We start from the raw sequence: 26,876 nt of genomic DNA, 5'->3' as shown, positions 1-26,876 counted from the left end.
TAATTACTTTTATAGATATTGGGCTATTCATGTATTCTATTTCTTCTTCAGTGAGCTTTGGTGGTTTGCGTCTCTTTAAGGAGTTTGTCAATTTCATATAAATTACTCATAATATACCTTTATTATCCTTTATATGCTGGTGCTAATGGAAACCAAATTAAGGATAGGCTCATTGAGTGTGTAAAACACTTAATCTAATTTGTTGGATCTGTAGTTAGGTTCCCTTTTTCATTTGTAATATTGGTTATCAGTGTTTTCTCCCTTTCTTTTTCCTTGCTCAATCTGGATAAAGTCTTATCAATATTTTTAATCTTCCAAAAGAAACAGTTTTTAATTTCACTGATTTTTCTCTATTGATTTTCTGTTTACTCTTTCAGTCATTTCTGGTCTTATCTTCATTATTTCCTTCCTCCTGCTTATCTCGAGCTAAATTTGCTCTTCTTTTTCAGGTTTTTTATGATAATTGACTTGAGACCTTTCTTCTCATCTAATATAAGCATATAATGTTATAAATTTGTCTATAAGCATTCCTTTGGTTTCATCCAACAAGTTTTTATGCTGTATGTTCATTTTCACTCAGTTCAAAATATTTTCCAAATTTTCTTGTGATTTCTTCTTTCACCCATCAATTATTTAGAATGTGTTGTTTAAATTCCAAATATGTGGGGATTTTCCAGATAATTTTTTGGATATGTATAATGGGTTTTACTCAAACTTGAGAATTAACAGTAAGATCAAGGTATAGAGGACTTTCAATTGTTAGTAAGACCCTTCTTTGAAATGACCCCACGATTCTTTCCAAATTATCTTCCCATTTATTTCCATTGGCTTCTCAGTACAGATATCATATGATTATGTGAATTAAATATTCTATTTGATATGAGTCACAGAGAATATTTTCAGGTTCAATAAAGGTGTAACCCCTATTCTTCATCAATGACTATCATTATACCTGTCACTGGCAATTCCTCTAATATTGGTTATAATATAGACCAATCTATTTCCCAACATTTCAATAGTTGAAATTCATGTCATTAATGTCAAAAATGTAAGTATAAGAGCACCTGGGTGGCTCAGTGGGTTAAGGCCTCTGCCTTTGGCTCAGGTCATGATCCTGGGGTCCTGGGATCAAGCCCTGCATTGGGCTCTCTGCTCAGTGGGGAGCCTGCTTCCCCCCTCTCTCTCTGCCGGCCTCTCTGCCTACAAATGATCTCTGTCTGTCAAATAAATAAATAAATAAAATCTTTTAAAAAAGGTTTAAAAAATATAAGTGTAATTACTTCTTTTTTGAAAAAAGAATATACTAGAAAAAAATCTCAAATGAAGAGTACATGAAGAAAAACAGCTGAAATATATAGGATCTAATGTCTATACCGTTTCCATATAAAGTCTTAGACAGATTTCTCACATATGATGCACCAAAAAAACAATTCATAAACACCTCTCTTAATTTGAAGAAAGTCATGATTGATATTCATGGAAGCCAGGCCCTATAAAATATATTCTCTTGATGGCATGGAGCAATTTACCAACAATCAAGGGAGATGCTAAAAGAGGCAATTAAAACATGAGGATGTTACTTAATCTGATTACAGGCAAAGCTGGAGGTTACCTTAGGTTGGCCCCCTCTGTGCTTCCTAACTCATAATTCCCCTTCCAAGATAGTCTGAAAGAAGAGAAAATAGAACAGCTCTGACTAATAAATCAGGTTATATCTACATATACAAACAAAAAATGTAGCTTCCTAGCTCAATTTTTTCTCTCTCTATTTGGAAAGAACAGGATCCTTACTCATTTTTGAAAGTAATATTTATTTTTAATACTGTGTATTTATTAATATAGATAAACTACTAACCACATTTATAGGGTTTGAAGCAGCATAGTTCATGTCTGCAAAATTTGGTGGAAAGTACTACAAAGATGCCAAGTATTTTCATCAATATTTTTATGGTAATTGTTTTTTTTTTTTAATCAGCAAACTAATTTGTGATGCTGCTGAAGTGACCAATCAATTTTCCTACTGTTTTAAGTTATTTGCCACTTCGGGAAATAAAAAATAATTGTCTTGTAAAAAATTAAAGCATACAATTTGCTTTTTTGGATTAATTTTGTGACACTCTCTGCTATCACTAATTGAAAGAGGATTGACTAAATTTTGCTAAAAGTCTTTGGGTATCAGATTTTAAAAATGTTTTATAATCATAAATATATCCTACACATGCAATCAGATTCCAATCTATAATCAACATGACTTAGGAAACTTGGCTGAATCCAAAAAAAGAAAGGAAAGAAGAAGGGAAAAAGAAAACAAATGGAAGGTTAGAGGGGAAGGTTTTAACTCTGAGAAAAGATAAATACCAGTCCAATAATCAAGACTTGTGATTATTTATTATAAACATAGCAGAGAGATTGAATTAAAAAAATTTTGCTTCACTGGTACTACTGCTGCTCTAAGAAAAATAAATACATTCTGGTTGAACCCAGGAAAACTGGATTTACTATTATTAACAACCTTACTAATGTGCCTTAGTCAAACTTTCTGTAGTCTAGAAAAATATGATAAATAAGTCAGATGATAGAGTGTGAATTGATCAGAAGCTTAGGCATCAGACATAACATTTTTGAGTCTTTTTGTTGTTGTTTTGTTTTGTTTGGTCCCACTCTGCAATTCTTAACAGCTAGAATTCCATTTCAAACTCTACAGGAATTAAAGAATACTGAACACGGTACCATCCCAGCTTTTATAATATAGCTGAAATATCACTTAGAACAGTGGCTGGGGAAGTGGCTGGAGTTCTAGGAGGAAAAGACTCTGAGGTGAGGCCTGACGGATGAGTATGAGACAACCAGTCCAAGAAGGAAGAAGGGGAGACGGGGAGTGCAAAAGGTGAAAAGAGTGCAATGTTAATGGCCCTAAAAAGAAGAAAATATTATCCTGGCATGCTCTTTGACTCACCATGAAAAATTGTCAAGACAATATATATGTCATTACTCAGCTCTTAAAGCCAAACTGTAGATAAAAGTATTGTCAATGGATTCAGCATAGAATAGTTAATAACATTAAATGTCAACATTATTTAAACATATAAAAGAAAATTATCTCACCTATGACCTAGTAATTCCACTCCTAGGTACTTACATAAGACAAATGAAAACCTATGTCCAACAGAAAATTAGCAACTTTATTCATATTGGCTCAAAATGGAAATAAATGCTTATTAACAGTGAAATGGATAAACAAATTGTTTATAATTACACAATGCAATACTATTCAGTGATAAAAACAGATAAACACTTGATACAGGCAACAACATAAATGAATCCCAGACACTATACTGAGAGAAAGTCAGACACACACAAAATATAATACACAAAAGACAATACTGTGATTACATTTACATGAAATTCTAGAAAAAAATCTCTATGATGAAAAAGATTGGATAAGTTTTTGCCTTTTGAAGGGGTAAGTGACTGAATAGGAAGGCATACAGGGGAAATTTCTGGAGTGCTGAAAATAACAGAGATGTAGGGGTGCTTGTGTGGTTCAGTAGAGCATCTGCCTTCACCTCAGGTAAAGATCCCAGGGTCCTGGGATTGAACCCCGCACTGGACTCCCTGTTCAGCAGGAAGTCTGCTTATCCCTCTCTCACTCCCCCTGCTTGTATTCCCTCTCTTGCTGTCTCTCTCTCTGTCAAATAAATAAATAAAAATCTTAAAAAAAAAAAAAGGAAAGAATAGAGATGTGGCTTACATCAGTATGCACTGATTAAAACTCATTAAATTGCAGTTTCCCTTTCAAATAGGGGTGGCAAAAGAATGAGAGGACCCTGTGCTCACCTCATCCCACAAATGTGACTGATGGCAGTCAAATCATCCTAAGTGCTCCAGAAGTCAACCAGGAGACTGGCAGAACAGGCTCCACAACTGAAGATTGAGAGGTCACACTGAGGAAAGTGGGAATTGCAGAGATGTGGTTTGGAAGAGAGACAGATCATGGCCCCTGGGGTGGGGGAAGAAGCCAAGATGACAGAGAGGGGCAAGGGATGGGCTGGCACATGGTGGAAAGTGTGGGGAAGACAGGTCCCCATAACAATTGGCTGGGAAAGCAAGAGGGGCCTAATTTCACAACTTCTTGCAAGGAGCAAGTGGGGCTTAAACCCTGGTTTTAAGGGTCAGCAGGCTTGGCTGAGATAGAGCCCTGAGGGCATTGCACTGTTCCTGGAGAGAAGGCAGGGCAAGCAGCCCATGGACTTACAGCCATACAATGTGGAAACAGCAATCTGAATAGTAAGGCACACAGTGGAAAGGTTATTTTATTCACCCCAGAGCATGTCCCAGAGAGGCAACATTCACTGAGAAACCGCTCTGGGAACAAAGGAATTAGAAGGTGCCATTTCCCTCTCCTGCCACCAGCATAAGCACAGGGCCACGTGTGGCAACCAGCTCAGCACTAACACTCGCTACCCAACTTGCTTACACTACCCTTTCCCCCAACTCCCGCAAAACTGCCCTTCCCAGTCACACTTGCCTCAGTCCAATCATGGTTAGTGCCCACCCCCAAAAGATGACCCCTTTCAACACTGCACCACATGACCCAGGAATTTTGTAGGGTTTCATTTCCAGCAGCAGTGACAACAGGTCTCACTTCACAAACAGACCAGAGCACACCTAGTTAAATGTGCCACATTCAGGTCAGATGAAACACTGTCCACAACAGGCAAAGAGCGTCTCTGCAGATGACCAGCCTGAAGGATAAAGTGGCCAAGATGAAATAGAGCATATGAAGCACACATTGAAAACACTCCCTGAAGTGCTAGGCCCTGGGAAACACCACAGGACCTCTTATTCATAAGGCCATTACCCGTAAGAACAGAAGATGTAGTTGACTTTCCTAACACAGAGAAACAAGCACATAGACTTAGACAAAATGAGAAGACAGAGCAATTTGTCCCAAATGAAAAAAAGGACAAGGCCACAGCCAGAGATCTAAGCAAAACAGTAACATACCTGATGGAATATTTAAAGCAATGATTATAAGGATACTCACTCGACTTGAGAAAAGAGTGGAAGACATCAGTGAGACCTTTACTACAGAGATAAAAAAAGAACCAATCAGAGATGAAGAGTATAATACATGAGATTAGAAGCACATTTGATGCAATGAGAAGTTGGCTGGAAGAAGAGGAATGATTTAATGACCTAGAAGACCGAGAGTAATGTAAAGTAATAAAGATGAATAAAAGAAAGAAAAAAGAATTATGAAAAATGAGAATACACACTTAAGGAACTCAGTGACTCCATCAAATGTAATAACATTAATATTATAGGAGTCTCAGAAGAAGGAAAGAGAAGGGGGAGCAGAAAATTTACTTGAAGAAATAATAGCTGAAAATTTCCCTAATCTGGGAACAGAAACAGATATCCAGATCCAGTAGGCATAGAGAATCCCCAACAAAATCAACAAAAGCAGACCCACACCAAGGCACATTACAATTAAAATGGCAAAATATAGTGATAAAGAAAAACTTTTAAAAGCAGTAAGGTAGAGGAAGACAGTTACAGATAAGCAAGGGAAACCCCATAAGGTTGTCAGGGGATATTTTTTGGCAGAAACTTGGCAGGCCAGAACAGAGTGGCATGATATATTCAAAGTGCTGAATGGGAAAAATCTGCAACCAAGAGTACTCTACCTGGCAAGACTATCATTCAGGGGACACCTGGGTCAGTGGGTTAAACCTCTGCCTTGGGCTCAGGTCATAGTCTCAGGGTTCTGGGATCGAGTCCCACATCAGGCTCTCTTCTCAGCACGGTGCCTTCTTCCCCCTCTCCCTCTGCTTGCCTCTCTGCCTACTTGTGATCTCTCTCTCTGTCAAATAAATAAATAAAATCTTTAAAAAAAAAAAAGACTATCATTCAGAATAGAAGAGATACAGAGTTTCCCAGACAAACAAAACCTAAAGGAGTTATGATCATTAAACAAGCCCTGCAAGAAATATTGAAGGGACTCTGAGTGGAAAGGAAAGACCAAAAGTGACAGTATGAGGTAGGAAACACAAAAGCAATAAAAATGAGTGCTTTTGTAAAATATCAGTCAAGGAACCCATATGCCTAATAGGTGGGGAGAAGAATAAAGAATGGGTTTGAACTTAACTGACCATCAACTTTAAATAGAGTGCCATATGCAGAAGATGTTATATACAAATCTAAAGGTAATCACAAATCAAAACTACTAATAAACATGCAAAAAATAAAGAGAAAGGAATCCAAATATATCAGTAAAGAAAAACAGCAAACCGTGAAAGAAAGATAGAAAATGTCAGAGAAAATCTTCAGAAACAACCACAAAATAGGTAACAAAATGGCAATAAATACATAGCTATCAATAATTACTTTGAATGTAAATGGATTAAATCCTCCAATAAAAAGACATAGTGTGACAGAATGGATTAAAAAAAATAAGATCCATCTATATACTGCCCACAAAAGACTCATTATAGACCAAAAGACACCTGAAGATTGAAAGTGAGGGGACAGAGAAACATCATACAAATGGATGTCAAAAGAAAGCCAGAGTAGTAATACTTAATATTGGGCAAAATAAGTTTTAAAACAAAGACTATAACAAGACAAAGAAGGACACTATATAATCATAAAAGTGAAAATCCAACAAGAAGATATAACAATTGTAAATATTTATGCACCCAACATGGGAACACTTAAATACACAAGACAGTTAATAACAAACTTAAAGGAACTAAGTGATAATACTACAAAAATAGTGGGAGACATTAACACTCCATATACATTCACAGAAACATCATCTAAACAGAAAATCACCAAGGAAACAGCAGGTTTGAATGACACACTGGATCTGGTGGATTTAATAGATATATTCAGAACATTCCATCCTAAAGCTGCAGAATACACATTCTTTTGCAAGTGCACATGGGACATTCTCCAAAATGGATCACCTTTTAGGCCACAAAACAAGCCTCAACAAATTCAGAAGACCAAAGGCATACCATGCATCTTTTCTGACCAAAAATGCTTGAAATTAGAAGTCAACCAGAGGAAAGAATCCAGAAAGACCACAAATACATGGAGGTTAAATAACATGTTACTAGACAATGAATGGCTTAACCAGGAAATAAAACAAGAAAGTAAAAAAATACATGGAAACAAATGAAAATGAAAACACAATGGTCCAAAACATTTGGGATGCAGAAAAAGCAGTTCTACAAGGAAAGTTTACAACAATACAGTCCTACCTCAAGGAGCAAGAAATATCTCAAATAAACAACCTAGCCTTACATCTAAAGGAACTAGAAAAAGAACAACAAATGAAGCCTAAAGTCAGTAGAAGGAAGAAAATAATAAAGGTTAGAGCAGAAATAAATGATATAGAAACTAAAAAGCAATAGAACAGATCAATGAAACCTGGAACTGGTTCTCTGAAAAGAGCACTAAAATTGATAAACCTCTAGCCAGACTTACCATACAAACAAAATCGAAAAGAAGGAATAATAACCAACACCACAGAAATACAATTATAAGAGAACATTATGAAAAACTTTATGCCAAAAGATTGAACAACCTAGAAGAAATGGATAAATTCCTAGAAACATATAACCTACCAAGGTAGAAAGAGGAAGAAATAGAAACTTTGAAAAATCTGATTACCAGCAAAGAAATTGAATCAGCAATCAAAAAAGTCCCAACAAACAAAAGCTCAGGACCAGATGGCTTCACAGGCAAATTCTACAAAACATTTAAAGAAAAGTTAATACTTATTCTTCTCAAACTATTTCAAAATATAGAAAAGAAAGGAAAATATCCAAACTCATTCTAGAGGCCAGGATTATCCTGATATCAAAAACCAGATATGTGGAAAGAACCAAGATGCCCTTCAACGGATGAATGGATAAGGAAGATGTGGTCCATATACACAATGGAGTATTATGCCTCCATCAGAAAGGACGAATACCCAACTTTTGTAGCAACATGGACGGGACTGGAAGAAATTATGCTGAGCGAAATAAGTCAAGCAGAGAGAGTCAAGTATCATATGGTCTCACTTATTTGTGGAGCATAACAAATAACATGGAGGACATGGGGAGATGGAGAGGAGAGGGAGTTGAGGGAAACTGGAAGGGGAGATGAACCATGAGAGACTATGGACTCTGAAAAACAACTAGAGGGTTATGAAGGGGCGGCGGGGGGGGTGGGGGGGTTGGGAGGTTGAGGGACCAGGTGGTGGGTAATGAGGAGGGCACGTACTGCATGGAGCACTGGGTGTGATGCCAACACAATGAACACTGTTATGCTGTAAATAAACAAATAAAAATAAATAAATTAAAAAAAAAACAGATAAAGATGCCACAAAAGAGAGAATTACAGCCAATTTTTCTGATGAACCAGATGCAAAAATCCTCAACGATATACTAGTAAACCAAATCCAATAATACATTTAAAAATAATTCACTACAATGAAGTATGATTTATTCCTGGTTTGAAAGGGTGGCTCAATATTTGCAAATCAATCAACATGATACATCACATCAATAAGAAAAAGGATAAGAACCATTGATCATTTCAATAGATGCAGAAAAAGCATTTGATAAACTACAACAACAATTCATGATAAAAAAAAAATCTTCAACAAAGTAGGTTTAGAGGGAATATGCCTCAACATAGTAAAGGTCATATATGAAAAATTCACAGCTAACATCATCCTTAAAGGGGCAAATCTCAGAACTTTCCCCTAAGGTCAGGAATAAAACAAGGATGTCCACTCTCACCAATTTTATTCAACACAGTACTAGAAGTCCTAGCCACAGCAATCAAACAACAACAACAACAAAAACAAAGCAAAAAGCATCCAAATCAGCGGGGAAGAAGTAAAATTTTCACTATTTGCAGATGACATCATATTCTATATAGAAAACCTGAAAGAACTCCACCAGAAAACAAACAAACAAACAAACAAAAATGCCCTAGAATTGAAAAATGAATTCAATGAGGGGATAGAGGAAGGATACAAAATCAATGTGCAGAAATCTGTTGTTTTTCTATTCACTAATAATGAAGCAGCAGAAAGAGAAATTAAGAAAATGATCTCTTGGGGCGCCTGGGTGGCTCAGTGGGTTAAAGCCTCTGCCTTTGGCTCAGGTCATGATCCCAGTGTCCTGGGATCGAGCCCCGTGTCGGGCTCTCTGCTCTACAGAGAGCCTGCTTCCTTCTCTCTCTCTCTCTGCCTGCCTCTCTGCCTACTTGTGATCTCTGTCTGTCAAATAAATAAAATCTTTAAAAAAAAAAAGAAAATTATCTCTTTACAACTATACCAAAAATAATCAGATACCTAGGAATAAACCTAAACCAAAGAAGTGAAAGACCTATACTTTGAAAACTGTAAAACACTGAGGAGAGAAATTGAAGACAACACAAAGAAATGGAAAGACATTCTATGCTCATGGACTGGAAAAACAATATTATTAAAATGTCTATACAATCCAAAGCAATCTACACATTTAATGCAATCCCTATCAAAATAATAATAGTATTTTTCACAGAACAAGAACAAACAATCCTAAAATTTATATGGAACCACAAAAGACTGAATAGCCAGAGCAACCCTGAAAAAGAAAAAGAAAAGAAAAAGAAAAGCAGAGCCGGAGGCATCACAATTCTGGATGTCAAGTTATATTACCAAGATGCAGTCGTCAAAGTACTGGTATGAAAATAAACACATAGATCAATAGAACAGAATAGAAAATCCAGAAAAAAACGCACAACTATGCGGTCAATTAATCTTTGAAAAAGCAAGAAAGAATATTCAACAGGAAGAAGACAGTCTCTTCAACAAATGGTGTTCACAAAACTGGATAGCAACATGCGGAAGAAACTGGACATTTCTTATGTCATACACAAAAATAAGCTCAAAATGGATTAAATACCTAAATATGAGACCTGAAACCATCAAAATCCTACAAGAGAGCACAGGCAGTAACTTCTCTGACATGCGCCATAGCAACTTTTTCTAGATAGGTCCCAAGGCAAGAAAAACAAAAGGAAAAAACTATTGGGACTACATCAAAATAAAAAGTTCTTGCATAGCAAATAAAACAATCAGTAGAACTAAAAGACAACTTATGGAATAGGAGAAGATACTTGCAAATGACATATCCAATAAAGGTTAGTATCCAAAATATATAGAACTTATAAAACTCAATACCCCAAAAATAATAATCCAATTAAAAAATGGGCAGAAGACATCAACAAACAGTTCTCCAAAAAACACATCCAGATGGCCAACAGACACATAAAAATGGCCAAAAGAATCATTATCATTTATCATTAGGGAAATGCAAGTCAAAACTATAATGCCATATCATCTCACAATTGTCAACATGGCTAAAATCTATAATACAAGAAACAGCAGGTGTTGGTGAGGATTTGGAGAAAAAGCAACCCTCATGCACTAAATTGGTGAGAATGCAAACTGGTACAGTCACTGTGGAAAACAGTATGAGGTTCCTCAAATTTAAAAATAGAACTACTCTAAGATCCAGCAATCGCACTATTGGGTATTTACCCAAAGGATACAAAAACCAGATATACCCTGATGTTTATAGCAACAGTATTTACAATAGTCAAGATATGGAAGCAGATTACATGTCCCTCAACTGATGAATGGATAAAGAGGTGAGATATATATATAATGGAATATTACTCAGTCATAAAAAGAATGAAATCTTTCCATGTCTAAGGATGTGGATGGACCTAGAGGAATAAGTCAGTCAAAGAAAGACAAATACCATATGATTTCACTCACATGTGGGATTTAAGAAACAAAACAAATGAGCATAGAGAAAAAAAAGGGAGAGAGAGAGAGAGAAAGAGAGAGACAAATCAAGAAACAGACTCTTAATTACAGAGAACAAACTAACGGCTACCAGAGGGGAAGTCTGTAGGGGGATTAGGTGGGGAATTAAGGAGGGCTTTTGTCTTGATAAGATAGGTGATGTATGAAATTGTTGAATCACTATATTGTATGCCTGAAACTATTATAAGACTATATGTTAACCAACTGGAATTAAAATAAAAACTTTTAAAAAAGAATAAGAAACAAACAAAAATTCATTGAATTGCACACTCAAGATTTGTGGCTTTCATTCCATATTTTTTATTTAAAAACTGAAAACAAGCATAAACTTTAATTAGTAAGTTTCCTTTTTTTTTCCCAGCAGTATAAGTTAGTCATTCTGAGGCTACTTCCTATGTTCTAGGCTTCAGCAAAATTCTAGGGTTTTGAAAATAACAGGAGCCAGGTTTCTCACTGTTAAGGACTGGGTAATACAGAAAGAAAGAAAACTATAACTGTGCTGTCCAATATGGTAGGTGGTAATTACATGTGGCTTATGAACATTTAAAAATGGCTAGCCCAAATTAAGGATGTGCTGTCAACATCAAATGCATACTAGATTAGGAAGTCTTAGTACAAAAAATGTAAAACACCTTATTAATAACTTTTTATGTTGATTATATGTTGATATGGTAAAATTTGTTGATATATTGGGTTAAATAGTACATTATTAAAATCAACTTTAGCAGTTTCTTTTTACTTTTATAACACAGCAACTAGAAAGTTTATGGTTATATGAGGTTCACATTTGTATCTACTGGGCAGTGCTGAAATATATTGTAGCTTGTGGTGCTGAACTGGAATTGCAGCTATCATATTCTAATATGTGAACTTGTCTATTGAGCCCTGTCTATTTTTTTCTTCTCTGACAGGACCAGGAAACAATGATATACCAGTAGCAATAAGCATACCTTCTCCATTAAAAGGAAAGAGGATTGCTTAGAGAAATGGCTAAATTGAGGGCTAGGGCAGAGAAAATACAGGATGAGCCTGGAACAGCTTATTTTACAAGAAAGTAAAGGATTGCTATAAAAATGATGGGCTATATCAAAATGACACCAATGAATCACTGGGGCTCCCAGTAGCCAAATCTAGGATAAAATGATGATAGCAATGGATTATAACCTATTGAATAAGAATCCATGAGTCCATATCCATTCCAACTAAATAAATACATACATATATACATACTTCCTTATAGTAGAATGCAAATTAACACATATGGAAAAATATGATGGTAAAAACTTATCAATGGACAAGAAAGCCAGTGGGTAAATTTAGTTTATTGTGATAATTTTTTTCAATTGCAAAGTTATTAAGTTACTCTTCTAAACTAAAGAAATCTTCCTCTTTATAATTAATATATGGAGATACTTTGAAACTAGGTAAATAATACTGTTTCTCATCAAGCTATTGTGATTTCAAGCCCCAAATTTTAAAGCCAATTATATGTCAATTGCTATACAATTGAAAACAAGAGGCTCAAGTGAATTTATTCATTGATTTTTCTGTCTAATTGTTTTAAGATAGCCTCTTTTCAAAAGATTTGAGTTGCTTACAACTGAGGGCATACAGACTATGTTATTCAAAATGGAATATAAAAACTTTCCATGTTAGATCTGTGGCAAGTTTGGATGTTCAGAGGAAATTGCCTGCTTTCCAGGATTTTCTGAAAAAGCAAAAGAATATTCATAGAATTGAAAACCAAAAATCTAGTAGTTGACTCCAAAGGAGTTTAAAAGGACAAAAGCTTCTTTTTTTTTTTTTTAAAGATTTTATTTATTTATTTGACAGAGAGAGATCACAAGTAGGCAGAGAGGCAGACAGAGAGAGTGAGAGGGAAGCAAGCTCCCCGCTGAGCAGAGAGCCCGACGTGGGACTCGATCCCAGGACCCTGAGATCATGACCTGAGCCGAAGGCAGCAGCTTAAACCACTGAGCCACCCAGGCGCCCCAGGACAAAAGCTTCTTAATAAAAGGGTTAAGTGCTATCATAAGGATTGCAGGTAGGAGTGCAGGAATAAAATTTGAATAAATAAGCTGGGAAGAAAAACTGGCAGATACTAGGAATCTTTGAACTTCAAATTAACATTCGTCTTTAGGATCAAAAGAATCCCAAATCCTTCACTGTCCAAAACTTTTTGGCCTTCATGGAAACCCTTCATAAAGACTGAAGTAATATATTTCACAGATTCCCTAACCCTTAGAGGACCAAGAAACAAGTCATTCTGATCTTTTGGTAACATGGCATCATCTGCCACAAAAACATAATCTTCAGACTTATTTGATTATCAAGGCTTTCAGAGTTGCAAATAATTTACTGTGTTCTTTATAGTGTGTTTGCTGAATGTATTGAAGAGGAGATACTACATTGTGTGTGTGTGTGTGTGTGTGCACACGCGCATGTTTGTGTGTGGCCATGGGGACATGTGGTGAAAGTTTGAATAGACCAATCCTGCTCTTTCATTTCTTTTTTCCTTTCTGAGGTTATCCAAATGTTGATTTGAGCAATTTTCCTAAGGAAAGACTAATGAGGACATGGGTGTATAAAAAATGCATGTGGAAAATAGTAAGATTGCCTGTAGAAAGAACAGCATGAAGCCTTTTCGGTGAAATCAACTGAAGGATTTACAGTGATTATTTTAAAAAATATGATTACCTTTTAATTCTGACACAGTTCAAAACCGTATAAAAGATAAAAGAAAGTTCAGACCAAGTTGGAAAAGGAAATGATGTAAACATGCCAACTCTGAGCATTGTCAGAGTTGCCGTGGTAGTTTCAAATCCACATTGAGCATCCTGGCAGCCAGGACAAAGAGCGCACATGAAGCTTTGTTACTGGAATAAAGAAATATCCTAGTTTCTCAGAAAAGGCTCTCTTTGATTTAAAATTTAAAGAATATTTCTCATGTGAAGAAATGAATAATACATACTATAATATAGTATAGGTTATCTTCAATTGGATTTCTATTGCTACTATCAAATGACTGTCAATGGCATATGACACTATAGTATTGCTCAGAAGGCTCAGAACACCCTAGGAGAGTTAAGGTAAGTTCACTAAGCATCCAGCCTTCCTGTGCTCTAGGAAGAACACATTATGCTAAGTTGCATCTACGTGAATACGTATTTCCACTTGATTATATCATGCCATATAAACATAGTCAATAGAATGAAAGTTCATTGATTACTTTGTTGCAGGAACATAGCAGGAACAAAGGCTCTGAAAGTTGGAGAGATTTTAAAGATCTCTTAGTCCAATAATAAATTAGAGCAACTAATGTCATAAAAGTCACCTCTGATAATCGGTATAGGAACTTGGCTGGTACACCACGACGGACAGTTAGATCACTCTCTCACAAGTCCATTTGCTCCACTGTTGGAGATGGCTCTTTTTAATATAACGCTGAAAACTCCTGGACTGTAATTGCTACCATCTTTTAAAGTCTGTCCTCCAGATCAACAGAGAAACCCTTCAAATAGCAGAGGGCACTTTTGATTTGCTACTTCTGCCTCACCGTCCCTAAGCTAAACATTTTCAGTTTATGCTATTTGTCCATACAAAATGTTGATAATATTACTTAAAAGTCATGTATCACCTTAGACTTTTTTCAGAGCTTTGTATACATGATCTCAGTTTATCTTTATAATACATCTCCGAATGCTCTACAATCAGTATCTCACATATAAGAAAACCAGCTTGCCCAAAGATTATACCACTGGTTTATGCCAGAATATAGACTAGAAGCTTGATCTCTACACGTTCTTCCTATCTCTGAATTTAAATGAGCATTTATATAGACTGAACACTCACTAACCACAGTAAATACTTAAGACAAAAAAATTCTGAAGCCATTTTACTAATATTAAAGAAATAATTAGCAAGATACATTTATGGTAATTAATACTTAAAAAGTTACAAAATTTTTCCAAGTGGCAAGACTTTTATATGGGTATTTAGAACTTCAAGAAGATATATTAAGTATTTCTCTTCTGTTTCGAGCTAAGAATTTTGACCAACTATAGGTTTCAGTTCAGCTTAAATTTTTTGATGTATACTTCGGTCAGCTCAGATACTGTTTTCCTGCTGGTCTTTCAATATTCATCTTCATCCACTCATATTTTTTGAGTTCCTGGGCATCTGCTGGTTCTTCCTCTGTATTCTCAGCAAGGAATGTCATAATTCAAACATTTTCCCTTAAACAGCAACAACAAAAACTCACGGCACACATAAAACTTCACCTGTTGGCATGAAATCCTTGAGGCCTCAGAACTAAATAGAAGGCACTCAGTTTAAATACACAGAAGCAGCAGTTGTTAATGGATATAAAGTATCAGCTTTAATTAAAATGTGCCTCCAATGGCATTTCAACAAAGTCAGATTTAAAGAACTTTCACTGTGCCAAGGAGGTGCTCTACTGAGCCCAAGTACATTGACAAATGGAGGGCTCTCCATGAGGGACACCCAGTAGACAGAAGTGTGTACCGACGACAGAGCTCAGAGTGCAATGTAACATTGTTGTGACAGGGCAGGGGCAGGACTAGTGAGGCTCTCCACCTCTGTGGGAACTGGAGTGCAAGCTTTGGATGATGAGATGAGCAGGGACTCGTATCAGACTGGACTACTGGAAATATCAGCCTGACCACACAGTCTGTTTGAGTAGAACAATACTGCTTTTTAAGTTTCTTATTTCCTTTCTGAACATCCATTTGAGCCATTTACCCAAGGGACAAACTAACGGACATAGATATATAGAAAAGATACACTAGTAATTACACCCTCTGGCTACAAAAAGGTCAGTCATCAAAGAGGAGCAGACTGGGAAGCCATGTACAAAATCGAGATCAACCAGCCTCTCCTTGAGACCCAGCCACTAGCCAGGCCCAACTCCAATTGTTTAGTCTTGCAGGCAATGACCAGTTGTTGAGCACCAGCGTTTCAAGCTCCCATGTTACAGAAATACGTATGTGGCTCCTTCATCTTACATCTTGCTAGGATTCTTAGGAAAAAATAACATTCCCTATTCCCCAGTCTTTGTTGTGTTTTTCTTTCTAGAAGCAATGGAATCATTGGCAGGAAGCAGGCTTTAGAGTGAAACAGTCTACTTTTAACCTAGGTTCTCCCACCCTTAAGGAGGAGGCTCTGTCTGGATTCTGATGTTTTCTTTTATTTAGAGAGACCTGAGCTGATATAACACTCCTGGCCCCTTCACCCCTTTACCACTCGGCCTCAGGGAATGAGGAGCAAATTATTTGATTGGTAGATTTCAGAAGAGTTAGTTGGGTCTGCAGAGCTCAACTGTTGCCAGTCTCTCCTTCCTTGCACATACTCATGTCTTCTCTTCCGTGCTGGAAGTTTTATAAGGGGAGCCCCACAAGAGGAGATGTGTCCATCTGGACTGGACTGATGGATAAGTCTGCCTATTTCTGAGCTGCATTATTAAGAAACCCACAGTTGCTGCACTGCTAAGCCACATTATCCCTTCTAGCCTTAATCAGTAATAAGTATGGTATTCTGATCGCCATCTGTCCTATTCCTTGTCTATCTTATAAGTGGCTTACAACTCAGAACCACTTTTTAACTGTGTTGACCTAGAAAAGTTATTTAGCTAGACTTGTCATTATCCATTCATATTTGTCAAGTTCTTTTAGTATCTTCTGGTTCCTCTTTTGGATATTATCATTATTTTATTAACCTGGCAGGACTGTGAATGTAAAGTGCCTAGCGCAGGGCTTTGCGTTCAATTAAAGTTTGCCTTCCCTTGCTATTATTTTGAGTTAGTCATCCCTACCTTTTTAATATTCCATCTTCCCTTTAACTTTCTCCAATAAATTATCTTCTATCTCTCCTCAGTCTTCAATACTTTCTTATTAAACCTTTCTGTCACCCTAAATCAACCTGAATTTTGTTCTTAAAATCCCAGGACCAGTCCCAACAACATCTTCTGGAAGTTTGTTGGAAATGGAAACTCTCAGGCCCCATCTCAGACTTACTGAATCAGAAACTCTGAGGGTGGGGCCCAGCAAGTTGTGCTTTAACAAGCTGTCCAGGTGATTCTGAGGCATATTCAAGTTTAAGAACCAGATATTATTCCATTTCTGTTCAGTTCCATGGCTTGTCTCTGTCTGGTTACTTCTCTTTTCAGCTTTGATCTCCTTTGTAATTACCAAGTAATCATTTTGTTTGATTATCATTATCAATTGTTTCATACCTGAAAGCCCCCATCACCATCCAAAAAGGGAAACAGAAGTTAATGATTTTGTCCTTAAATGATTTAAAATAAGGATCTACAAGTCTCTTACACATGTTTTTTGTTCATTCCTAATTATTATATCTGATTTATTGAAAAGCCAGGCAACTCAGTATGTTTTAATTTAGTTTACCAGGTGTTCATTTTCACAGCCATTGTATAACATAAACCCACTCACAAATCTGTAAATCTTTGCTCTGTGTTTTGTTTTTAATAGGTAAACAGAAAAATCTTGTATCACAGGAAACTACAGGTAGCACTGAAAAAAAATTGGTTTTCACAGTACTGGTTTCCCAACAACTTGAAAAGCATCAAGCAATTCAATTATCCTAAAATTGCCATCCAATTTGTTTCTCTATGGGAGAGCTAGTATTCTTACTTCATGAAGACCAGGAAATTACCTGCTTTTTGGAATATGTGAGTCTTTTCCTTCCTATTTTTGTGGAATCTCTGAAAGAATATTTAGGGGCAGCAGAGATGGGGGAAGGGTGGGGACCAGGGAGAAAGGGAAGAGGTAAAATGGGAGCTGACAAAAAAGGTGTTTTTCATTTCAAATAACCCCAAATATCACTATTTGTTAAATATACTTTGAAATTATCCTTTCGCAAATTTAACCTAATGCTTAGGTCCTTCAAGTAATTGATTGGTTCAAGTAATTATTAATTTCCCTCCCAGCAGTCCCAAATGCTTATGCAATTAGTTTTCACTCAACAAAATGTGTAGACATGCATGATTTTGTAATAAATTAGTACTAATGTGTAACATTTTGAGGAAATGTCATTCTCCTGCCATTCATTATGAGACATTTTGGGGGAAGAAAGTCATTCACTTAGACTGTAATGAAAAGCATTTAGTATTTATTAGTGTGTAGGAGGCTTGTTCTCAAGGGAGTATTTCACAGCTATTATTCATTCAATCTCAGTTTTCCTGGGAGGGAGGGTAAGAAAGCCCAGGGATCCAAAGTCAATGAGTTGAGTCATTGTTCAGCTCCATTCCAAAGGACTACTCTGTTTCAACCCCAGGTTCAAGTTAAGATTCTGTGGCTCAGGATTTTCTTTGTGATCTAGTCCCATTGGCAACAGCTCAGACATCACTTGTCTGTTCTCTGATCACCTACCTGGGGGGCCCTGAGATGTACCCATGGAACAAGAAACCTTCATAAGGAACAAGGGCCTTCCAAGGTAGCAGACATTCCTAGAGTTCCATCTTCAGATTTCTTCTGAGATCCCCACAGTACCCACAATGGCCAGATGTTCTTGTTATCAGTACTCCAAGATCTTAAATTTGATGGTAGTGATGATAGGGGTCCTCCTTTCCAATTTTATTCTTCACTGATTTCTCTCTTTTGTACCACCTTCTTACAGAAAGCACATTTTGGTCATATTTGTCTTAAGTCTTTTTCTATTCCTACCCTATCAAGTTCCTTCTGGTTTCCCTTGCTCTACCAACCAGTCTGAACTGCAAGACAAATTATTTCAACACAGTCTTTTTGAACACTCATTCAACCCCTTAATTCTTCATAAGTCTTCCACATTAATACCAGTCTTTGATTATCTCAACTTTCTTTTCCACCTCTGTACCTAAGCTGCCAAACTCTGGGAAAAGATTATAAAACCATACCAAGCAGTGTTTCTCAGCAGTCCTTTCAGACCATCCAGTGGACTTTGTACAGCTTCATGTAAGATGGTTATTGGTATCTCCTCCTAAAATGCCCCATCACAATCTCATCTCCCTTATTCTGTGAAGGTGATCTTGCCACTTGTCCTAACACCGGTTTCTGCATCCCCCCATCAAATTTTCTTTGTGCTTCCACTCTTCTCTTCTTTCGTTATCACTTCAGAGGAAGTTTTGTCTTTTCTCTACTCAACTCCGTCATCAGTCCCACCTTTCCCTGTTCCTTTTCCTGACATTTGCTCAGCTCTAGCTCTGTCTCTGTGTCGGTCTCCTCTTTTCATTTTTCTCCTGGATGCTTCTGTTAGACCTACAAACACTCTTGGTACTTTCCTATGAATAACAATGAACAAGCAAGCAAACAAAAGTCAGCTTCCCTTGGTTTTACCATCCCTTCAGACTGTTAGCCTCTTGGTTTCCTTTCTAGGGTAAATCTGCCCCAGACCTCCTGAAAACTGGTTAATACCACATCGTTTCATAAAAATTGCTTCCTAAGAGGCCACCAATGACTTCTAATCGCCAAATCCAATGAATTGTTTTATTACTCAGTTTACCTTATTCTTTCGGACATGTCTATTCTTACCAACTCATCTTGAACTCACTCCATTGCTTGGCTTCCAGGAGGCATACCATGCACTAACTGTGCCTTCCTTGCTTCTGTCAAGGATTCTGATTTCTTCCTCTCCCAAATGGTCAAAAGTGATCTTCCACCAGGTGCTTTCTCTAGGTCTCTTTAATCTCTTTCTTGACTTCATCAACTTCCGCATTTTAAACTGTTGCTTCTTCTGGATTGTTCCCAAAATCTAAATTCCAATTGCCACTGGACATTTCTACCTTGCATCTTTTAGACATAGGGTTGAAAACTATTTCCAATAAGGTTAGATAGTAAATATGTCAGCCTCTGCAGGCCATTTGGTCTCTGTTACGACTACTAAATTCTGCTGTTGTAATGTGAAAGCAACCACAACACATAAATGAATATGACTCTGTTTCAATAAAACTTTGTTTATGGACACTGATATTTGAATTTCCTATAATTTTAATGTTTTAAAAAATATTAGTCTTTGGATTTAAAAACATAAAAAAATGAAAAAGTCATTTTCCACTCTTAAAAAGACAGGCAGCAGGAAGGATTTGGCCTCTGGCTATAGTTTGGTGACCTCTGTTTTAGATGTATTCCCATAGTCACACATTCCTCAGTCATTTACTACTCCTTCCCATTATGATGGTGTTTTCTCTTTAAGCCTGTCTTTACTTTTATTTGAAAATAAAGAGTTTTATGCCATGTAATATCCTGCAAGTACAGACTCCCTGGGTGCTTGGGTGGCTCAGTCAGTTAAGCCTCTGCCTTCCGCTCAGGTCATGATCTCAGGGTCCTGGGATTGAGCCCCGCATCGGACACTCTGCTCAGAGGGAACCTGCTTTCCCCTCTCTCTCTGCCTGCTTCTCTGCCTACTTGTGATCTCTCTATCTCTCTGTCAAATAAATAAATAAAATCTAAAAAAAAAAAAAAAAAATACAGTGGGCTTGGGGAGAACAAGCATGGATACAGCATTTTTATTTCAGAAAAGGAAGTTGAGGCCCAGCTTGGATTGTCATTGAGTTAAGTAGTACTACAACCACCAACAGAACTCAATTCTCCAGACTTTTTGGACCAAGCCTCTACATAAATTGTCACATAGCAGTCAATTGCCTATAATGTGTGGCTTATATCTTTCAATACAGAAAGAAATAGAAAACTTCTCAAGGTTCATTTCAGATCTCTAATCCATACTATATTACACCCTGCCCCTCTATAAGCATGTTCTTTCTTTTTCTTTCTCTCTCTCTCTCTCTTTTTTTTTTTTTTTTTTTGTCAGTCTGATGGCTCATTATGATGCTTCTACCCAGTTTAGTCAGGCAGGAACTGGTTAGAAGAGGGGCTAAAATGTTTACTAAGCAAAATTCCACTGATGTCAGTGTAAGTTGAGTAGAAAACTTCATAAGTGTAGTGAAGATCTAGATAACAACTAACATTATTTTGGTATCAGCAGAAAGAGTTAAAGCTCAGTATTGTATTAAAAAGAAAAACAAACAAACAAAAAACAAACCCAAGCATAATAGCATTTGCTATTATTAGGAAGAGAGAATGGATGATGTTCCTATGGCTAATGCCTATTTTATCCTCTTCCATGTATTTTCCCAGAACTCACTTGGGGTTCTGAGATCTACTAAGAATATTATAACATTTACTTAGTTTTTATGAGTTTCATGAGATTGTAGATTCTTCTGTAATCTCTTTTCTACCTCTTCAATTTTAGGATTGAAAGAAATGAATTCACCCTTAACATCACTTAGAGGCCACGTATTTGGTTTTTTTAGCCATAGGCCAATTTGGCACTATTTATTTTAACTTCTATATTTTCTATTATCGTGTTAATATCTATTCTGATGGAAGAACTTTACAAAAAGCAAAACTAAATTACAAATGTGATTTTTGCTTTGGGAGGAAAACAGGGCAAATCAACAAATATACAAACAAAAATATTTAGCAAAGAAGCACCATTAGGTATAATACCAATTGTGGGCATAAAAAATAAACCATGAACAGGCATGTGTGATTCTACTCTCAATCTAATTCTTTTTTTTTTTTTTTTTTTTGAAATTTGATGATGTTAACCTTGCTTTATTCCTTTTTTTCATTATGGTATTATAGGGTGCCTGAAGAATCTTTTTTCTTAGGAGTACGTTTAATTGTAAGCTGAATTTGGCCCAAATTATCACAGGATACTATGAAAAATTATCACAGGATACTATATCAAAGAAATGTGCTTCTGAAATGGGTATTCTTTTACTTATTTTCCTTTAGTAGATATAATGAAGGCCAGAACACATTACCCCTTTCAAATGACTATTCTCTGGAAAATATAACTGCCTTTGGTAAACAGATTTTATGTCTGAATAGAAGATTAAATTAGCCTTGTTAATTTCTTAATGTATAGAGAAACTCACTATCAGAATCAATGGAAAACAACTGAAAATATCTAGAGCTTTGTTTTCTGACGAAAATTACTTCTTGCTTATATAGTTTGATTACTCTCTATACTGAGGGAAAATACTTTACAAAAAACATCTTGTAAAATACTTTCTGTAGTAGTATTATAGAGTAGGCTAAAGCTGCTGTAAGAAAGAAAACCCCCGAATTCAGTGGTTCCAAGAACAATGAAGTTTATTTGTCTCCCAGTTAACAGCGCAAGATGAGCATTCGGGCTTGGTGGGCAACTCTGCTCCAGTCAGCCGCTGGAGACCCAGGCTGGCAGCAGCTCCTCCATCAACTGTTGGCTTGCAGGGCTCTGGTTGTCGCCATCCCAGGTGGCTAAATAGGGGAAAGCAAGGGAGTCTCCAGCCAGGGATATCCTCTTAAGCAGATAAGGTAGAAGTTCCTTACGTATCTTGTACTCCTATTCCATCTGCAAGTATTCAGTCCCACAGCCACAAGGTGCTGCAAGGGAGATTGGGAAATATGGTCTCTCCATGTACCCAGATGAAGGGAAGACAGAAGCAGCAGGCAACTGCAGTCTCCATATACTGATTGTTAAAAATTATAAAACACCAGTAATGTACACTGCAAGGTTCCCAGAATGTTATACAAACACAAAAGAATATAACACGTTATTTTTTTCTATTATGAGAATATTCAACAAGGTAAAAAACCAAGGCAAGTCTCTTTGACTTTATGTTACCACATCAAAAAGATTTTTTGTTATCAAACACACACAGGAAATACCCAAGTTAAAATAAGTCATGTTCCAAAAGCTGGGAATTCATTTTCTCATAGAAACAATGTTCTAAAAATGGCCAGGTTCCAAAATTATTTCAAAAGGGCTCACTTACCTCCTGTGGTCTATCTGCAATGAAAAGTAGTGGAAGACAATACTATCCTGCAGCACTCAAAGTGGAACTATTAGCTAGAAATAATTTTTAAAAATATTTTTAATAAGGAAATTAAGTTTAAGTAGAGAAGGATGTGGTGGAGAATGGGAAATGGGAAATGAATCCTTTCATGTAAAGCCAAAGTGAACTTTCACAATAGTATTCTGGCAGTGGCTCTTTAGGTTGATTTTTCCTCCTTCAAGGTTTATTGCAAACAAAATGAATGTGCTTATCAGCCATGCACTACAGCTAGATTTCTGGAACAAAATGGAAGAGATAAAGTACTAAACACAAGTGTAGGGGGAGAGGGGAAAAGTCTCAGGGAAGTCAGGGAAGGGAGAAAAAGTCTCACGTGCTCATCTCTACATCTACAAGGATATATCAAGAAAGATAAGCAGAGGGAAAGACAAAGTTGAGGTTGGGAAAAGGAATAAGACTGACATACGCAGGATCTCTCAGTGGGAAGAATGAGAACAACTGGGGATTGAGTTTTCTCTGCACCACTAGAAATTTACTTACTGCAGAGAAGGTCTCAGGCTGAGAGGCAGCGAACAAGCAACAATGCATAAAGAAAGAATGTTCATAGGCTGAGAGGAATTTAGGGAGTAACTGGCTTCTGTTCCATTTTTCTTTAATCAGCACAAGGAAAGTTCATGATTTAAAATTAAGAAAATGAACACCTATCAAAATGCAAGTCAGAAGACTCTTCATGGCAGAAATGACACATCTGAACAGGGTCCCTACAAATACAGCCAGTATAAGCCTCTTTCCACCTTTCGGGTACACATTTGTTTTTTCTAGCTCTTCTATTCCAGTACAACTTAATAGTTCCCCCCTACTGCTTCTAACATGACCTCTGAAGATGCTTGATGTTAAGTAAAAAGGTAATTTCAGGCAGCTTGATCTGGGGGGTCAGTCCTGTATCTCAAATGCAGTGGAGGACTCTGTGAGTGTGACTGCTCACAGCCCATTGATTGCAGAACTCACCAAGAGAAACTGGTTTCTCTCACTTGACAACTGCACGTACTATAATCAGAAAGACATGACTTTGGGCTCCACTAAAAAGCCGAAGCCTTGAATTGCTTTTGAAGCACTATTTGGTCTCACAGTGGCACCGGCGACAATGAACCATTGCCATGGGCATCAAGAGCCCAGCCTTTAAAGCCTGAACACGGAACAAAGATTTCTTTAACTTCTGAAAATGAAAGCACCCTTTGAAGAAAAACAAATTCTCAAATTGGCTGCAAACTATTTAATCAAATGTTTTTTGTGGTTTCAGGGAATACTAATACAATCCTAAACATGTCACAATTTTGCTTACAAATTTCTCTTACTCCAGCTTGTTGCTGTGTTAACTATTTTACAGAGAGATAAAAGTTGATGAAACAGGGATAGAAATGATGTGAGGTTTCAATATAAATGTTTGTTTATATTCTATCTGGAGTCTTAACTTTGAGCCTAATTAGTTGCATTATCTTGAGCAGGTCCCTAGACATCTCTGGATTTGGTTCCTCAACTGGAAATTGAAGGGATTGGATGAGATGAGCCCTAAAATCCCTTCCAGCTTGACAGGCTGTAATTCAGAGTTTTTCAGCTTCAGTTGCACCATGACAGGGAACTTTATTGGCAGTCTTGAATTACTTAAAGATGGAGCATACTGCTTCAGGCCTATGCAATACTGCTCTGAAAAGACACCTCACAGCTGCTGGCCTTCCTCCTGCTGGAGGCTGCTTGCATGGGGGTGAAACTGTGAAGTTCTGTGCCCAGCCCTAAAGAGTTTTTGAAAAGCTGCCACGTGACTCTTAAGAAGATTTCCCTATACAACCTGACTACCCAAAGTCAACTTTAAAAAGCAACAAACTGGCATTCACACAAAGCAACAAACAGGCATTCACGGTCAACATTAAGAAAAGCCTTCTGCTCAGTCCCTGCCTTGGCACACAGAATTCTCATTCACAATAATAATGTCAAGTCTGGGCTCAGATTTTAAGTAAAAGACTATTTTAAAAAAGAAAAGCTATTTCAGAGGCCTGGTTTTCCAGTATTTTCATGGGTAATAGTAAGTTCTGAGTGAGGATGTTTAATCAGCAGAATGGACCAAAAACCAAGCAAACGAGTATAGGAAAAAACTTTTCTTTCTAATATTCACCCACCTGGGGGCTAAGAACCACAGCTGGTATTGGTCTTCATTTCTGAATCATCACCAGGCCATCAGGTTCCCTCCTCCCCACTCCTCACTGAGAAGCTGGGTTTCTGGTCCCACACCTGAGTCCTTGTGCCAACACAAGACATCATATAAGAGAGAGCACTTCACTGAATGACCAGGCCTCCAACCCAAAACTTCTGGTTTCAGTAGGAACATCGAGGATAGTAGCGAACCTGAACTGCAGTCTATTCTAGGTCACACGCCTAGAAACCATTCAACCACTTTATTTGGTAAATACTCATACTGCCATTCTTTTTACCCATGCAGAAAGTGAGACCCAAACATATTAAATAAATTGCCCCAAATCAGCACCACCATACTGATGCTAATGCTAATCCACACGCTTGTCAGTTTGCCTGGAGCCATCTACAGTGCTCCGTTCTCTCGCCTTTAAGAGTGGATTTAGGATAGCCAGGAGAAAGAAGGGTTAAAACTGACAAACAGCATTAAAGACTTCAAAATAGTTCATTCTCAAATATTCTATCCTTTTTTAACTGTCTTCACTCAGGTTCTCTGAAGAGAGCTCTGAAAAGTGCATTAACTTATCTAACAAAAGGACTCAGGTGCCTCTTACATACATAGTAACTACTGAAATGGCTGGTAGAGAGTAGGTTTGAAAGTAGAGAAAATAGTTCTAAGAGGCTGTCCATGCCCTAGGATTATAACGCAGTACTGAAGCCTTTTAAACAACTTCCAAAACTGTTACTTCCCAATGCATCTTCTTTTCTACCTATATTAAGTTAGGGAATCATCTATCTCTAGTCTACTTTCTCTCAATCTTAGAAATTTGAATTTTAATCATTCATGTGAATTCTGCACGGTCTTTAAAATATATCCTAAGGATGTCTTTGAGCTCTCATTGGAAAATAATTATGTGAAAAATAGTTCTTCCTCCAAATCACCACTTGATCCTTTCCCAACTTCAGCCTACTAGAAAGACAGTAATTAAAATCACCTGCCTTTAATGACAATGCCAACGTCATTAGTCCCCAAGGTCCTTAAACCAAGGTCACCCTTGGTTTCCTTTTTCTACACAGCGTTGATTGCCAAGGTCTGGAATTTTAACTCCCATATTTCATTTTGTCTTGCTTGTTTTGCTTTTTTTCCTTGATTTTTTTCTAATAACCCCTCATTTGCTCTTGTATAAAATGGCCAGGCAGGACTAGGAGCCCTTACCTACAAAGACCCCCACAGTACAATCACGATTACTCCTTAATACACGAGAATGGAGACTGACATGCTACTCCCCCTTTGATTAATTTCTGACACTTGTGTTCTAGTACATAGTTTTTGTTTTAACCAACACTTCCTTAGGGAATATAAAGTGCTAAAATTAAAACACACAAAAAATATCTCTGCCCTGAGGAGAAGAAAAAGATTTCCTTTTCCTGATTTACTCTCTGAAACTACCCAAAGCTGAATTGATTATCTACTTCCGTCAAGAATCACTAGAGTATTGTGCAGTTTTTCTTCAGTTTGACACGCTGTCATGACCCCTATTAGTACACAGACTTCCCAGTTTTCAGGGCAACAAGTAACATGAGGCTATTTCTTCTTAGAGTATCCACTCTTTGTTCATTTATTTGTTATAAAGCTCTATAGTTCATAGACCTCATAGAATAATGACTTTTTTGAAACCCAATGCTCACAAATTGATATATAAATTGAATGCTGAGTGAAGTCACAGAATAAAGTAAAAAATATAAAATAGAATTACATTCACTTGCTATTACATTCCTGGTGCAAATCTATTTTAAAGCCTTACCTAAAATTTTTTTTCTGGACTTTTTTAGTTGGATTTTGAACTGCCATTTGGGTCATTATTAGAAACGGAAGCAAGCCTATTCTGCTATATCTCCTCTCTTTCAATGGCATCAATCATTTATGATTCATATATTCAGAATGCTAGATCTACA

The 26,876-nt window shown here is 36.9% G+C and overlaps 1 protein-coding gene across 1 annotated transcript in view; it reads right to left on the bottom strand.

Annotated features, from left to right (window-relative positions):
* Positions 1-26,876, bottom strand: part of LMNTD1 (lamin tail domain containing 1) — a 451,801-nt gene that overhangs the window by 416,764 nt on the left and 8,161 nt on the right. Inside the window, exons 2-3 of the mRNA XM_046012614.1 lie at positions 24,908-25,026; positions 1,613-1,666 (exon numbers count right to left, since the gene is read on the bottom strand). The gene's annotated coding sequence lies outside the window, so the exon portion shown is untranslated. The remainder of the gene's footprint in view (positions 1-1,612; positions 1,667-24,907; positions 25,027-26,876) is intronic.

This window comes from Meles meles, chromosome 7, assembly GCF_922984935.1.
Source record: "Meles meles chromosome 7, mMelMel3.1 paternal haplotype, whole genome shotgun sequence".
Classification (NCBI taxonomy): Eukaryota; Metazoa; Chordata; class Mammalia; order Carnivora; family Mustelidae; genus Meles; species Meles meles.
This window is presented reverse-complemented; position numbering and strand designations above follow the sequence as displayed.